This window comes from Nothoprocta perdicaria, unplaced genomic scaffold (genome assembly GCF_003342845.1).
Source record: "Nothoprocta perdicaria isolate Ctin4 unplaced genomic scaffold, notPer1 scaffold_123, whole genome shotgun sequence".
NCBI classification, from domain to species: Eukaryota; Metazoa; Chordata; class Aves; order Tinamiformes; family Tinamidae; genus Nothoprocta; species Nothoprocta perdicaria.
In genome coordinates this window covers 1,246,577-1,263,412 of record NW_020454350.1, presented here as the reverse complement: position 1 = coordinate 1,263,412, position 16,836 = coordinate 1,246,577, and the positions used below count along the sequence as shown (strand labels likewise).

The 16,836-nt window shown below is 36.8% G+C and overlaps 1 protein-coding gene across 1 annotated transcript in view; it reads left to right on the top strand.

Annotated features, from left to right (window-relative positions):
- Positions 1–5,594: 5,594 nt before the first annotated feature.
- Positions 5,595–16,836, top strand: part of TRDN (triadin) — a gene marked incomplete at its 3' end in the record, with an annotated part of 117,494 nt that continues 106,252 nt past the window's right edge. Inside the window, exons 1-2 of the mRNA XM_026054607.1 lie at positions 5,595–5,668; positions 15,224–15,300. The remainder of the gene's footprint in view (positions 5,669–15,223; positions 15,301–16,836) is intronic.

The window sequence follows — 16,836 nt, the reverse complement described above, 5'->3', positions numbered from 1 at the left end:
ACCGACCGCGCGGCGGCCGGGAGCGGGTCCCGCGCTGCCCTCGCCGCTCCGGAGGCACCGGCCTGGGAAACTGGGCGCGATCCAGGCCGGGAGCACTGGGGAAAGAAGGACAACACCGGACCCACTCCATAAATATGGTCTCAGGAATCAGGTGCTGAACTCTCTTGTGATGAGGATGGAGAGACGGCACAGCCTTCCTCTAGTATGGAAAACATCCAGAATAAATAAAGTTGCATGGGAAATGGTACATCCGATCCCTCAGCCACCAAAGGGCTTACTTAGCCCTTCGGCTAATGGTATGTCCATCCCTCAGCCACTTACTTGCTGAGTCATCCAAACAGACTCGACATTATGTCCAGACCAGGTCACTCTTCTGCTAAGTTACCCATTCACAGATGATGTTTTTGCAGTCACATCAACGGTTAGGAACCGGAGGAGCATCAGTAGGTTTTCTGGGCAAATATGGACGCTCGCTTGCACCACAATTATTCTGTGAAACTGGAAAGTCTCTGGAAACTTAGGATCCCAAGTAGTTGGTCCCTCACTCTCAGAGGGGGTTTGTCAAAATAGGTGGCAGCCTGTCAAATTAGCATCTATGCTCCTAAAATGCCTTGTGACATAATGAGCACTCCACAGGGGAGCAAAACACACACATACCAAAGAAAGGTGACACCGGTTGTTCTCTGCTCCGTAAGGACATCCTTCTGATTGTCAGCTCCTCTTCCAACAGAAATAGTATTGACCTGCCAAATCACAAGTCATGCAAAGTGCCAAGCACAGCAAACATGTCTGCTTTAGGGCCTAAGGAGGCGACAGGGGCAGCAGAGATGTCCAACATGAGGGAATAGCTCAGGTACCCACAGGTTCAAATCTTTCTTGACTTCAATACACCAGTCATGCATTTTTCATGAATGACACTGGTGTGCAAGTTTGAGCTGGCACTATCCAAATGCCCAACCAACAGCAGGTTGTTGGTGGCCTGTTTTGCTAATTACAGTGGCCTGTTTTGCTAAAGAAATTGTGGACCGTAGTGCCTGAATTCAAAAAGGAAYAGCATCTAGGAAAAGACCTTTGGTCTCTGTGGATTCCCATGGCTTTCCACAGCACCCTAATCCTTTCTCAGTGTCTTCTGCAATTCTGCTTCGGAATAAGAATCTCTGATTTCTTTCCTTCTGCTGATCTTAAGGGTAGCTTATGCCTCTTTCTGCCTCTGCTCTCCAGTTCCCTCTGACCTTTGGCTTACGTGTATCCTCATCTTTCCACCCTAGTTGCTTTTGCCTCTAGCATGGTATCTTTGTAGCTGTTCAGTCTGTCCATCCTTTGCGCAGCTGTGTGCTCCTCTGACCCCCTTTTGTTTTCTATGAATTCTGTATCCCTTTTCACTCTGTCCCACAATGCTGCATTTTGAGCTGTATCATATGAATATAGACTACATTTTGACCATTGCCTCTGCTTTGCACAGAGCTGCTTGGTGAGAGCCCACTCAGGAGCAGAATAAGCTACTAAGATGAAGTCAAAGGAGTCAGTTGTGTGAATTGCACTGCATCCCGGCCTTTGGTTGAGCCACTCGTTAGCTCCTCTCTTGCCATTTCCTTCTGCTGCTGTTCTAATCTCTCTGCCCTTCTAGCTATAAATGTTTCCCAAATGAGATTTACAGAGATGGATTAAATCTGCACTTTCTGACCACTTAATTTTTCCATGAAAATCTTTGGACATAACCAGTTGCTGAGGTGTCAAAGAAGAATMTTCCCATCTGTCTGTAACGCAGTCACCAACAGATCCACCACAGCTGAGGCTTGCTGCAGGTTTGCCTTTGCTTGCTCTGTGCAATTAGAGAAGTGGCAAATTATATATGCTGGCTGAGGAAAAAGTTATGATTAAGGAGAGTAGGCAGGTGAAGAAGGAGTTCCCCCTGAACCCATATTAGATGCTCCTTGAGCATTTTAGGTGAGACACAGAAAAAAAAAAATGGGTTCAGCAGTCTTTAGATCAAACACTCAAGACCTTTCCCAGGCCAGATTGAACCTGTTTGGGGGCCCTGCAGCTTTTGCGTATCAGCTGTGTACATACAGGAATATTGTTGTTTAGGCTCACACTTTGGCTCAACAAAAGGCCTGTTGTGTGTGCGCACAGTGAGTAATTTTCAAATGCTCGTAACTTTCTCAAATCACAACCAATTTTCACAGGAGCTACATGCTGCAGTGCTCCTTTCTGAAGGTTGTTCTATGCAAAATATTAGCTTGAAGACTTTGGTAGTTTCACTAGTTGTTTTGTAACCTCAAAGATTTTAAAAAATAAATGAAAGATAAAATCCCACTTTCTTTTTTTTCCTTCACTCTTCTTGTAGTCAGAATTAGATATAATTTTGTTCTTTTTTTTTTATTTCTACAACTCTTTTTCTGAGGAGGGCTCAGTTCGAATCCTAGTGACACCTTCCTAACGTCAGAAAGACTGCGCCCAGCAATGTCTTCCCTGTTCTGTGACGAGATTTAGCCCTTGTAAGGCTGTTAATTCCCTCCTTCTGGGATATGCTTGTGGGAGATAGGAGCTCAGGCAGGACTGCCGTGGTCAGGGAACCTCATCAAGCCCGGAACAACATGGGAACAAAAAGGATGTTCAAGAACAAGCCACAGGCCAGACGATCTGGTATGGAGGGACATAAGTGGCTTCTGAACTAAAGGATTGTATATCCCTTTCCTTTAATAAAACTTTTAAGTGAACTCTGTTAAACCGAGAACAACAACCAGTTGCTGAAAATTTTATCCTTAGCATTTCATCCAATTCCAAGTTTGCCCTTTCCCATCCTTCAGCGTCATGTCTATGTAGTCTGACACAAGTGCTGGTAAATCAATGTCAGTTCCTTGTTTACTATATTCATTCTAATATCAAACCCACTTTAGAGTGTTTGGTAATTGATAATATTGTCATCAGTAGTAAAGGGGGAAGATTGTTCCAATTTAACTAACATCTTGTTAACAGAATAGACATTATTGTGTGACATACATATACATTATCTAGGGAAAATCAATTAAGAGCAAAAATATGTGATTAAAACATAATGTAAAATTATTATAAGCTTAAGCACACTGCAGTAAGAATGCTTTCAAACCTGTAAGACTGTAGCAGTTTTAAATTATTTTTTTGAACCTCATCCCTACCATGAAGATTGAGTGTCAGGTACTTTTTTTTTCCTCCTGCAGGATTTCAAGACTTGATTGCCCAAATGACAGTTTACTTGTTTTACTGTCACATACTTTTGTGAAATGCCATAACAAGTTGATTACAGGTTTCACATTTTGCATAGTGACAAAATCGTCTGTCATATAATAGTCTGATGCCTGAAAGCCATTTAACTAAGAAGCAGTTTCTACTGAAAATAATGATATTTGAAGCATTAAGATGGGTTTAAATGTGTACATTTTTAAAATAAGTCTTTGTTTTAACTGAACAAGAACACCAATATTATCCCTTTTAGACATTAATTTTAAGACTCCTACCTACATACGCTGGAGAGCTGAGACACATCATGTGCCCTGGCTACTCAAGAGAAAAATAGGCTATCTTTGCCTACTGTGCAGAGTTATTTGTTCACTGTGGCTGAACTCCACACCTCTTAGGCAACTTTACTGTGAACTGGCATTATTGAGAAGGATAAGATTTACCTTCCTCATTTGACATCACCCATCATCCATACCTCAGGTGAGATATCAGTAGTAACAGTAATAAGGATAATGCATTCGTTTAACATAGTTTCTTGATTTTCAGTGACTGAATTTTGTAAAGAATGTGATGTTACCATTTTTACCTAGCCATACTACCTAGATGAGGAATTTTCCAAGGGATGTTTTATTGATAATGAGTAGATGAAGTCCAGCTTCTATCTGCATGCAGGTGAACGGTCAAGGAGTTATCCATCTGTGAAGGGAACAGGATAGGGAAGCTCAAGCTGTTAGACTGAAGGAGCCATGTATCCCCAGCCCTCTAAAACTTTGTACCTACCATTATGAATGGTAGTGGAGAAAATCAGAATATTARCAGAACATGGGACAAGTTCTGAACCTCTCGAGAGACACTCATCTGACTTTGTGCAGTGTGAGTAGGCACAGGCCTCTCCATCAGCAGAGCAGTGTCCCAGGACACCTTTGACCTTCCCTGCTGCCACAGGAAACATGCTAAATCATTGCTGAACATGTTACCCTGCCAAACCGTAAAACAGCAAGGTTGCAACAACTCTGGGAATTCCTAGAAAACTCCAGAGTCCAGTGGAATGAATAGGAAAGGCTTTACTCTCCATGTTGTCTCGTGTCACACAGTGGCAGGATTACAAGRAGAAATGACTTCCTGGAGGCTCACTTACCATTGCTCTCTGTGGACATCATTTGCGCAATGTTTTTCTTAATTATCACTATAATGTTCTGTGCTTTTATTAGCCCATCTGGAAACAAGAGGCTAATAATGCTATTACTACTTTATTTTTAGTCGATGTTTTCCCATTTGTGGATGTTAAAGCACTGTATAGGTAAATGAATATTATTGATCCTGTGTTTCAGTTGCTCTAAGCGCTGAGATTTGAAACACTTCATATTCTAGGTACTTTGGTCATTCACTTAGTAGATTTTCCTTATCTGTCTCCTATAAACTTGTGTAACCTTTAGCAAGTCACTTAAACATTCTGCTTCTCGTGTACCTCATCTGGAAAATGAATGTGTGCTCATATCGCCTAGGGCAAAGAAACACACAGGAGGAATCATCTTCCTAGAGCTGGAAATTCCTCCTGCTTTTAAAATTGACCTAGGTGGAGGTCATATGTTTTTACCTTTTTTTATTATTATTATTTGTTGCAATAGAATCAAATATTTTTTCCCATTAGCAACACTTTTTAAAATATTCTAGCATTAATATCCTTGAAAATTTTCTTTTGCACTAGCTAGGGTCAAAAACTTATTTCCATTTCTTAGGTTTTGATTTTTTTTGGATTGCACTGAGGTACAAAAAAGTAAGAAGCTCATTTTTTAAAAGAAGTCATTTTAAATTATTTAASTTATGAAAAAGAATGACTATGTTTTATGAAAACTTTTTCATTATCATTGAACCTAAAATCATGGCATTTGAAAACCACCAAGTTATTTGCTTTCATGATGAAATTGTGGCAGAAATATGATTACAGTCCTAGAAATGGAGGAAAAAAAAAAATATCCCTACAGGGAAAGGGAATGAAGATTTTTCTTCTAAAAGAAAAAAGAAAGTGTGAGAAAAAAAAAAAAAAAAGGAACCTTTATATTGCACCTGTGGAGAAAACATGCTACCATCTGAACTGATGGAAGAGTCTTAGTAGGTATCAGCAATAACTAAACATTTATATTCCTTATAGACTGCAACCCGTCAAAAGAGGGCACTGTCTTCATATATACACAGAATATCTGAAATCAGTGGCAGCAGTTCTTATTGATGTCTGAGGATGCACAGATTTAAAGCCAGTAAAGCAAATTTGTCTCCTCTCCCAGGTGCCTGGGTCACGATGCAGATGCACTCCGGCAAGCTTCTTCTCCCGGAGTCCAGAGAACTGGTGCACTGGTGCCAAAAGAACAAACTGTGGAAGGTTGCTCATAGCTAGTGCAGTGTCACTTTGTCACACATGAAAATTAATGGGCTCTACAAAGGGTGAAAGGTAAGAGGGAAATAGAAAAGAAATGCAAGAGACCTAATGCAACACACTTCCTTTACTCTGACCTTTGTAAACATTTTCCATAAAGAGTGAAGCACTCTTTAAAAAAAAAAAAGTTTTTGTTTGTTTGTTTGTTTGTTTTCCCTCCTGGTCACAGGATTAGACTTGAGATCAGACTCCTAATCAGAATAACTAACTAACTAACTAAATAAATAAATAAATAGATAGATAAAACCCTTAATTTATCTGTTTATAACTTTTTGAAAGCTTTTTAGGCAGTTTTTTACAGTTGACAAGAAGAGCTTTTTTAACCCAGCTTGGCCTTTTGCCAGAGGTCACAGGTGCTCCCTGGGCTGATTTCTGGTTGAACTAAAATTGTGGGGGAAACAGAGATTCCAGAAGAAGRAAACATTTCGTAATCTGTTCCAAAGATTCAATGCAACGTATAATAYTAAAAACGAGCATTTTAGTTCTAGTCTAAAACTGTGCTAGTTCCATGCTTTTCAATGGCTGCTTTTTGCTGGATCTTTGTCTGCTAAACTGAAGGGTTCTTTTTAAAATTTGAGAAAAGTTTTATTCTTTCTATAAACTTGCCTGGACCATTCCTATGTCCATCTGTTGTATTCCTTGTGATAACCTACGGAGTTTGGTCTCCCAAGGCTATATTGCAAAGTGTTTTCCAACCCTCTAATTATTCTCATATTCTCACAGTTTCATTTCTTGAAACCTCTGTCAATTGCAGAAAAGTGAATTGAATACAATATATTAGTAATGCCTGTACTACTATCAAATGCCAAAATCCTAGTAGCCTTTTTGCTTACATCATCAAGAGGAGAGGTCCTGTCCAACTGTGCATCTTTCATGATCCCTAAGGGCTTTTTTTTCTGGGTCTCTTTCCCAGGATAGATTCCTCCATCTGTTAGCTATGAATTATATTCCTTGTTCTTGGCTGTGTGATTTCGCATTCTGCCATACTTGGACAGATACATTTCTCTGTGCTCAGCTTACCAAGCAACCTTAACTGCACAAAAGAGGACAGTAGCCAGTCCTCTTTACTATGAGGCATTCAGTCCTTTCAATCCTTTTTTTTTTTTTTTTTTTTCAATTTCATATAGCTTACTCATGGCAATTTCATTTTTCCTTCCATGTAAAAATAATTAAAATGGTAAATATTACAAGGCGCGATTGGCACATTCAGTGGTTGTTTTACACCTCAAATTGCATTTTGAGACGTATTAGCTAGCTACTTTTAAACTCATTTGTTATGCTCCAAGTTGATTTTTCATCACTCCAGTTTCTTAATCAGATGGTCATCAAAGTGAGCTCACAAAAGTCTAAACATTTTACACCAGCACAATTACCTTCATCATCCAAAGTTTGTAATCTCATCAATAAAAGCCATCAAGTTAGCTTGACAAGATCTGCTTTCCATAAACTCATGTTGATCAGCATTAATTATATTATCCTCCTTTAATTCTTTATTAATTGAGTCTTATGTCAGCTCTTTCATCATTTTGCTTGGGATCAATGTTAGACTGACAGATATATAATTGCCCAGGTCATCTCATTTACCCCTCTAAAATATTGGCAAAACATTAGCTTTCCTCTTCTCCTCTGAGGCTTTCTTTGTGCTCCAATTCTTATTGAAAATCAACATTAATAGTCCAGAGAATTTCTTTGCCTGTTTTTTTTTTTTCTTCTGAAACTCCTCAATGAAAATAATGAAAATTATTTGGACCTTTTTGGTTTGGAAAATGTGTGCCTTTAATTCTCTGGAGCAACTACTGGAACAGAAAGTGCTTCAGCATCACCTTGTGATAAAATTACTACTTTTTCCCCTGCTAAACGCACATCAGAGCTATGCATTGAATATCTGTGGCTTACCTGCATTATTACTCTTTATTCTGTGATTCCCAGCTGCTAATACAAAACTCATACTGCTTTCCTCATTTTATTTAATATACTTAAAAAAAACCCAGTCTCTCCTCCTAAAGACCTGAACAGCCTTGGCAGCTCTTAATCACCTTTTCAGTGTCATCATTGATTCATCTTGATTTACCTGGATCTGTTGAGTTCCATTATAAAATGACTGTGTATTATTTTACATTGTTTCCTTTATCTACTTTCTGCAGTTCCTTCTTCAATGTACTTTGAATGCATACAATGTATATTCGTGCAGGGTGGGTTTTTTTTTTTTTTTTTTTTGACATGGTCCTTAGTTTTTGTCAGTTCCTCTGAGATCAATTCATTTAAAGAAATATATACACAGTTATGATTGGTCTTTGTTCTTTGTTCTCTTTGCAAGTAACAAATCTAGGAGTATTCATGTACGTGACCCCTAGTTCTTAACTGGTAAGATGAGGTCTAGTATAAAGTAACCCTCTGTTAGATGCAACACTTCTTGAATTAGAAAGGCCCCCCTTTCACCTTTTAAAATTCAAAATAAATTTCAGAAATTCTTCAGTGTATGTTGCTTAGACTGGAGTCCCTCTGATACCAAAACTTCTTATTCCTCCAACATTTTACACAGGTAGTCAGCTCGGCATCTGCTTTACCTCTGTGATATGGTAACTCATGGCAAATTCCAGCTGATACTTCATTCTCTGTAAGTTAAATATTCACCCATAATCCTTCAGTATTGATTGCTTCTGTATTATCAGCACTTGGAGAAAGGTAATGCCATTTTTGAGATGAAGTGTAATTTTTCTCTTTTCCTCCCTGTTTGATTTTTCCTAACTAGATTACAACTGGAGATTCCAACATTCAACATGCTACATGCAGGTTGTCCAATCAAGTCTCAGTAATACCAGTGAGGAGAAATTCATGTGCATAAAGGTCCAATTCTCGGTTACTAGCCAGGTTCCTAGCCCCAGACTATAGACAATTAAAGACAAAGACTATAGACAATCTATCTTGTTACCTCTAACCCATTCCATCATATTCTTCTTCTTTAGACTCTTGAAAATAAATCATGCTGTTTCTAACATGTAACACTCACAAAACATTGAGACACAACTAAACTTACAAATGAGCAGTCACCTTTTAGCACTGTTGCCTGATTTCAGCATCTCCAGTTCTTTTCGTAGGTATCGTCTTCCAAGACATGCTGTAAAATCTAGAGTTTCTCTGAAGAGAAATTCTTCAGAACTTCAGATTTTGCCTTAAAAGTGTACTATGAAATGATTGATACATTTAGGCATTCAAAATTAAACATTAAAATGGCTAAAACATTAAATAGCTGTGTTCTTTAAAGTCCTATTTTGTGTATCCTGTTAAGATTTATTACAGATTTTTTTCAGTTGCTCTTAAATGCACTGCAGATTTCAAAGTGATTTAATTTCATTTTTTTTTTTCTTTAGCTGTGGCAGATGTCAACTCTCTCAGTTTTCTTACAATTAATGTGCTTTCCAATTTTTCATGTTCTGCCTTAAGGTTAGATTTGAACTAGAAAGGTTTGTCAAYTCCTGCAACCACGGGAGCTGAGGCTTTAGTGTAGTAGTTCCTACATTTTGTCATTTTTCTTTAGGATTTGTTGTTTCTCCCTTCTCCATATGCCCCTTTCTGATGTTCAAGAATCTGACTCTCAAGAAAATGTGGTAGGTGATGGCGATACAATGGTAAATAGTACTTTCTAGAAACATCATTTATTTCTGAGTGTGTTAAATTCTGTAAAAGAACTGTCTCTTCCTCGGCAATTTTTTTAAACATTGTGGCATGATTTGTTACTCATTAGGAAGATTCCACATAAAATAAATAATCCAGAGTAAGACTGTATTCTCCAATCACATTTTATTCTGGTTCCTGTTGTTCCATTCCTTTTCTTTATCACTTTTTCTTCAGCTGTTTTACTCGATGACACAGTTCTTTTCACACATATTGACTCACTTTCTTTCTGCTCTCACTACCTGGAGGTGTTGCTTCTGTCGCTGAACTTTCTTCACTTCACTGAGATTCCTTCCTCACAAACTCTGTGGTTCATTTACAGATAATTCGTGCAGAAAACTCCCAAGGTTGACTTTTTGTTACTTTAAGGATTTTTTCCCATTAATTTGTGCTTTTTTTCTTGGCGTATAAAACAGGGTTAGAGCACTCGGATCACCTGACAGAACTGGGGAAAAAATTCTGCAGCTATGTTCAGCATTTTAGCCTGTGGCTACAGGCTAAAATTGGATTTTTTTTTTCCACTTGTGCTATCTTCTTATTGTACTATTTTGTTTAAAAAACAAACAACCATTGTTTTTGAAATCAATTAGCTCGAGATGTAGAGGTGTCTCTTAAAAAATGGACTATTATGAACATACTCAGTTACAATGTYTTCACAGCTATGCCTTTTCTGTGACCAACAAGAAACATTTTGTTATTTTCTCTTTAGACTTCCAGACTATAAGTTGCTCAGTTTCCCTGATCTAAGTACTTAAAGTAACAGTAGAGTAGCAGTAGAGTAGTAAGAAAAAACCCTTAAAAGTTCTGTGGTTTCCAAATTTTGGTAATCTGTCTTGACCTGTGAGAGGAAACCAGCTGTTTTAAGATGCCAATGAATATGGAGGAGAATACAACCAAGACATGAAGATATTTCATCCATACACTTTTGGCATTACTAGGCTTTCCTATTATAAGTGGTTCTGAGACTGTATGCTACTTGATTCCATTTTTTAATTATCTAAAAATGAGATGGGAAATGAAATGAAAATGAAAAAAAGAAGTATCAGAAGTGAAAACATAAGATGTAAAACTTCATTTTTCTCCTTATAGTAAGAAACTTCTCCAGCAAATATGCAAAGTAATAATGTTATAACATAAGAATAAACAATCTTGTTCTCCATGCCCTCTGCAAACTATGTTATTAAAGCAGCTTTCATTTCATCAAACAAGATTCTAGGCATGGATAGAGCTGACTGGGATAATGCAAATCATACCGAATAAAGGAATATGATCAATGTTACATTATTTTTTAACACCAGTTTGTATCAAGTGAATTCATTTCTTTCTAAATTTCCCTGCTTTGTCTCTCCCTGATGCAATTAGTTTGGGTGATTCCCTCAAGGTGATCTCTTTACAGCATATATATGACAGTCACCATCTTGATCAACACACTGGGTCTTTTAAGACTTATACCTTAACCAGAAGCAAATACAATCCATAAGACTATAGACTTCCCTGTCGCCCCTCATAACCCGTGCAAATCTACTGCAGATGCCACACTGCATGCAATAGGTTTATGGGTGCCTGAAGCACACTGCAGTTGCAGCTCTCACACAGGCAGCGAAAACTCTTTTGTATTTTACTGCACAGCCCCTTTTCTATYCTGTTTATTTCTGTTAAAGCATGCCCATCCTTTTTTTTTTAACCAATTTTGCAGCAAGATGATTAACACCTTCATGTAGTTGGAAGCATAGAAGTTCTGCTTGTGTTATGGGTGTGACTTTTTGAGGTAAACTCTTCTACAATTTCACAGGCACAGAAGTTAGCACCATCTTCCTTGGGTCATGGGTTAGCTCAGCTTTTGGGTTAGCTCAGCTGAAGCACTAGCAAAAGGATAAGAAGACTTTTCATGGAATAGGCTAACAGCAAAWTTTGGCACTGACTCTAATTCTGTTAAGAGAAATGAAGATACAGTCTGTGTCCCATAAAAGCACACTATCTGCTGGGATTTTGGGACCAAATAGAAAAAGTTCAATTGTGGCTGTGTTGAAAAGCCTAATTTCATCTGTATATGTTTTGTTTTGTTCTTTTTGTTAGTAAAAATGGAGTATGTAGATGCAGGCTAGAAWAYAGAAAWAKRAKTKWMSKWWTGTACGTTTTTAAAAGCTATCTGGATTTCTTCAGCTCACAGAATTYAGATTCATAGACATTTGAGACTGACTACATTGATTGTCCTATGCCCAGCTGGCATATTTTAAATATAGATGGTCAACAGAGCGTAAATATGTTGTCCATGTGCATTCTGACAGCACATACATCAGAAAAAAAAAAAAAGTTTCAGTAAAAAGAACATGAAGCAATTGTCACAAAAACATTTTTATACCACAACTAGTCATCTGCCAGCAAGTTGCCAGAAACAGTGTTAAAAATACTGTATATATTCAGCTCAAAGTGTGTTTACATTTGCAATATGTTCTTTTATGTGAAAGAACAGAGACAGAATAAAAGGAGAATCCTTCCCTTGGTAATGACTATTTTAATATGTCTGCCCAAAGCTTTGTAAATAATGCAGCACTGTAAAATTTAGTCATAAGAAGTAACCATTATTTCTCAATAAAACATAATAATTTTTCCATTTCACCTGAAATATAAATGTCTATAAACATTATATTTATCTCTACTAGCGTTTGTTCTCCTCATGTCCTAATACAAGCAATATGAAGATTTATAACATCTCAGAGAATTACCCTTTAGTATACCTGCTTCTCTGGTTCCACTGAAAGTTGCACTACTGGAAAGGGATTTTTAACCTTTCAGCAGATTGGGTCAAGGTCACAACACAAACAGGACATCAAGACTTTTTTTTTGATTGATTGATTTTGTAAATATCCATCTTCAGTGGGATTCTGAAAGATATATCAGTGGTCAGTGAAAGATGATACTCATCAAAAAAGGCCAAGAACTCTTTCACAAGATTCTTAATTGTTTTCTTAGAGGAAAGGCATGGTGAGAATATGGGAGAAGAACATTTCCAATTTTGTGTAACTTATTCTTTCTAAATAAAGGGGCAAGTGATTATAAAGTAWTTTTTTTTTATTATACTATCTTGAGAGAGAGCCTATAACTGATGACTGCTGTATTGTCAAGGGACTCTCTGTTCTTACTTATGTATAATATGCAGCCACTGCTTGGCCACAAGATGCGAGTGATGCTCCTTGTGTCAAACTGGATAATATTTGCATTTCTTTTATTGACCTAGTGAATAACAGTGTGTTTTGTTACTTGCAGTTGGGTGAGATCAAAATATTTTTAAAGGGAGCACGTAGGAAAAGGAAAAAAGCAGCAAACCTAGGATTATACAACACAGAAAACTATTATAATAAAGGATGCCTCTGAGACCTCTTCCAGGCTGGCAAATTTTAATTCTCAGGCCATTTAAAATGAAACTCCTTCTTTGCATTTTTAAGTTAAACATCTCCATGAATATGAAATAGGGAATCAAAAATATGCTTCTACAATTAGCTGCTTGTGAAGTTCTCTTAGAAATGCATGACAGGCCATAGTTCATTCATCAAGTGTGAGCAGACGATGAAGATGTGGCTGAACTTCTGTTGTCTGTAGTGTGGCTATATGTATTTTTTTTTTTTTCTTTTTTCTTTCTATACTCCCCAATCTTTCTATACTCTAAACAATTGTATAGTTTATACTGTAGTTTGTAGTTGCAGGATCTACTGCACATCATAATCTGGAACAGGACATGTTAAAGGACTCTCATGTTACACATAACAGGTCATTGAGGTACACGGTATTGAGTCATAGCAATGAGTATCCAACCTACTAAAGATTCAATGAATTCAGGTTTAAAAATGTTTGCGTATAAAAAGAACTTGCAGAGCTTCTAAGCACAAAAGTAAATTACTTTTCTTCATCTCCTCTTGACAAGSTTCAGATACATACTACTCCATTTTCACAGAAACTGTCCTAAACTCAGGTTATGCTGTAGTTACAGAATGTTTCTCATGTCCCTGATGACAATGTGCCACTCTGCAAAGAGATGCCAGAAGACGTAAAAGTCAGCTTCAACAAACCAACTTTTTTGTTGTTGGTGGTTTTTTTTTTTTTTTCCTATTTGAGAAGAAAGGTAGATGATTCTTGTTTCCTGCTGCAAATAACATTGGAATATGGACATTGGAAATAATATTATACTGTTGCTAATAAATATACAGTCCTGGGAACAGGGAGGTCTAAATTTCCAGCTCCATCCTGAGGACTATTCCAGATTTCAACTASATTTTTACATTTAGAAATACATAACCTTAAATAAATAATTTGAAAATAGCTTGAATCTGATCACATTTTTTTTCCTAATGCATATAATTATTTCAAAAATAGATAAATAAAATTATGTAATGATATATATGAGAATAGTCATAACACTGAATTGAAAAGTTTACTTAAATTGTCAATAGTAGTTAGGTAAGATGGCTTTTACTGAGTCACTGGTAGGTTAGTYTATTTTGCTTCTTCAGTAAAAGCCCAGAAGAAGTGGGAATAAATGGCTATTAATCAAATAGGAGACAGTATTTTTATTTTTGCAAATACCATAGGGAATATTATAATACAAGTTTATTCCATAGAATTAATGTTCTGAATTTCATCATGATGAAGTGAGTCAGTAAATGGCAAAGCAGATATGCAATGTGATATTTCATCTACCAAAAAAACCTGAATTTTTGCTTTGCATATGCAATGTACATATATTAACAATGTGATAATTGCTTGTGTCTATAGAGTTTTGGGCTGGCTACGCTTGAAATACTGTGATCAGTTCTGGGCATTTCTATAATAGGAATGTACTGAAAAATTGAAGGCTGATCTGAGAAGTATCCTAAACTGTATTCAGGGACTTTGAAAGAAGAGTGAAGATCAAAGATCAAAGAAGAAGATCAGAGAAGATCAAAGATCCTATACAGTACACATTAAGGAATGGAACAACCAGATCACTGAGCAACATTGAAAACCTGACCAGCATAAATACCACAGTTAACTCAGCACTCAGGCTTTTTCTGAAAATATTTAATCTAAATATTTCCAGTCTAAACCAGTAAGCACGAACATTGATGTAGATTTTTCAACAGATTAGAGAAAGGAAAAATATTAAATTAAAACTGGTCCTAATATTCCAATTATAGTTATCACAAAGCTTCATGGATGAGAACTTTTACCTCCTTAATTATGTATGCTCTGATTTTGTATATGAAGATCAAAAATGAATTAGGAAAGTCACTTTGCTTGTAAGAGTGAAAGATCTGATGTTTTGAAGAAAGAATCCTTCAAAGGAAAGTGGGAGGAACTAGATAATAAGCTTTTCAAAGCTTTTTCCAAATGTAATTACACTAAGGCCAACTTAATGAGAAACAAGTTAGCATTCGACAAATGGAGATAGTGCCTGGCCTCGTCTAATGAAAGGAGGATATCTGTAGTGTCAGCATCTCCCTCTGTCAGATTGCCATAGAGTACCTCCCTAGTCAATAGAGACCAATCATTGCAATGAAAAGAGGGTATAGATCTACCTCATCCCCAGTAGACTCTATGTTGTCTATAGAAACCAGGTTTCAATTTACTATAAAGGCAGTTTAGGGTGAGTACTTTTTATACAGACTTCACCCTCCAGACAGCTAAGGTCAAGATGCTGAACCTGAGAGAGCTGCTGAACCTGAGTGAATAGCATTATTGTATATTAAAACTTTTGTTTATGGGTTAAACAAGGCAAATTTTTTTCATGTTCTCTGCCTTAAAACTAGAAAACAAAATGTCAGGGGAGAAATCGCAGGGAAATTATTATGAATATAAATGCTTTTCAGTTAGTAGAGCATCAATGGAACTAATATAGAATCTTGGATGTTTTCCTTTCAGGTCAATTGGCTGCAATCTGGCTTCACTCAACTACTCCCTACGTGTTGAGATCAGATATTCTCTCTGAACATGCTCAGGTCAGTCCTGTTGTATTACTGTATGCAAGGTTATAGGTTATATTATGACAAGGGAGTCTTTGCATTACATTTTTCTTGTAAAAGGAGAACAGTAAAAATGTCTATACAGGTCATATTTACTCAGACAGATGTATTGCCAAGTGTTCATGCTCCTGTTASAGTACAGGAGCAAATGTCTGCTTCTTGAGATGACTTTACAGCAGCCAAATTGTAAAAACCCTTTGGGGCTTATGACTCCAAAATCTGCAGAAATTCAATTTAAGCTGGAACAGCTATGTAAGTAAATAAGTTATGCCATAATGGCCTATTAGAGTATAACAATATGTTGCCTTTTAGATAACTTTCAGTTTGCTAATTTGAAAATTGCAACCATATGAAAGCCTTCAGAGTGACAGCACATTTGTTTGTAGTCCAATATTTGAATATGGCAAATACTAGTTCTATTAAGTTATTGTAAAGCTAAGCATCTAAATCAGACACATTTTCTTTCTGCATGAACGCAAGGYGTAATGCTCCATACTTTGCTGATATCTGCATGATTAACTACTTTTGTTTTCTATTTACCACTGAAAGTGATGTTCTTGAAACCCTATCTGAAACCTTCCAACTTCCATTCAGGGACATTTCTCCCTGAATAATGACCAAAGAGCAATATATGTCAGGAATCTCTGAGGACCCCAATTTTTAAAGTCTCATTAGTAGTGTCTTAATTAGATGTCACCCAGGTTGGCATTGACATGTTAAGCTTATATGGAATGCACTGGAGGGCAACTGATGTGCTCTCAAAATGTCAAATAATGTATTCAGCTTCCAGAATTTATGATACTTTTGCCAGAAAATCCTGGTCTAAGTTAAAGAAAATGGTCTTACCTTCTGTCCTGCTTTAGCTCTCTTAGCGAGCTCTGTGGTTTTCCCTTTATTTCTAGGGGAAAAGAATGTCAATTCTAAACATTTAACATAAGAATACTCCTCTTTAGAAATGCATTGAAATTGCATTTCTGTAAAAAGTATTTCTACATATATATATATATATATTTATATATCCTTTCATTTCTCTTTCAGACTTATGTATTTGTATCTTTATATGTGATTATATATTTACATATCTGTATGCAAAGAGCAATATACTTATGTATGTTAGAAAAAGCAGTGAAAAACTGCCTTGCTGAATTTACATAATTGGAAGCTCTAAGATTATTAAGAATGTGTGTCTGCTTTGTTACTATCGTGATCCTAGCAGAAATAAATAATTTGTTTTTCCTAGCCTACTTAGTGAAAAGTATTCTTAGCAGAAAAGTTATCTTGGTAGAAAAAGTATCTTACTGATCCTAGCAGAAATAATTTGCTGCTTCTAGCCTACTTAGTGAAAAAAAAAAATGGTAGTGTCTGTCTTCAGTAGGGGGTTGGACAAGATACCAGAGGTATGAGATACAGAGGTTTCATTCAGGCTAAATTATTTTGCGATAGCCCACACAAGCATGCATGGACATGTGCATGCATACACTTTTCCTAAAGAAAAAAAAAAATAATTATAGA